The sequence below is a fragment of the Rousettus aegyptiacus genome, unplaced genomic scaffold (assembly GCF_014176215.1).
Source record: "Rousettus aegyptiacus isolate mRouAeg1 unplaced genomic scaffold, mRouAeg1.p scaffold_m13_p_15, whole genome shotgun sequence".
NCBI classification, from domain to species: domain Eukaryota; kingdom Metazoa; phylum Chordata; class Mammalia; order Chiroptera; family Pteropodidae; genus Rousettus; species Rousettus aegyptiacus.
In genome coordinates, this window is record NW_023416290.1 from 36,097,830 (window position 1) to 36,098,346 (window position 517).

Consider the following 517-nt stretch of genomic DNA (forward strand, 5'->3'; position numbering starts at 1 on the left):
TATTAAAAATTTTTCTTAATTTTGTTTCCAGTTAAGTATTATTCCATGAACAGGTTTTCTGATGCTTTTAGTTCTCTTCTCTATTTAGCATTCTGTTGAAGTGTAAAAAGAAAATTATCATGTACTGTATGGAAAATGTTGTAAATATTAACTTTTCCACATTTGTTAAGTTTGTATACAAAAACTTTGTTTTGTGTGATTTTTTTTCAGTAATAAAATTTCTTTATATAAAAAGTTGTAAAGTATTCTGTAATATATATAGTGGTCCTGGCCTGAGAAGTGGTATAATTTTCAGATCAGTGGCTTAGTGACTAATAAGCCAGAAGCTTCTTTTTGAACTAGAGGAGGAGAAGACAATCAGACTCTTTTTTATTTGTCACAATTTCTTCCCAAAGTATAAATTATACAGCTGTATTAATCATAACTTTTAAAGCCAGTTGGAGACCTGGTATCTGCAGTGAAGCAAAGCGGACCCAGGACCCTGCTTTCGCTCTTGACAGTGGGAAATGAAACAGTA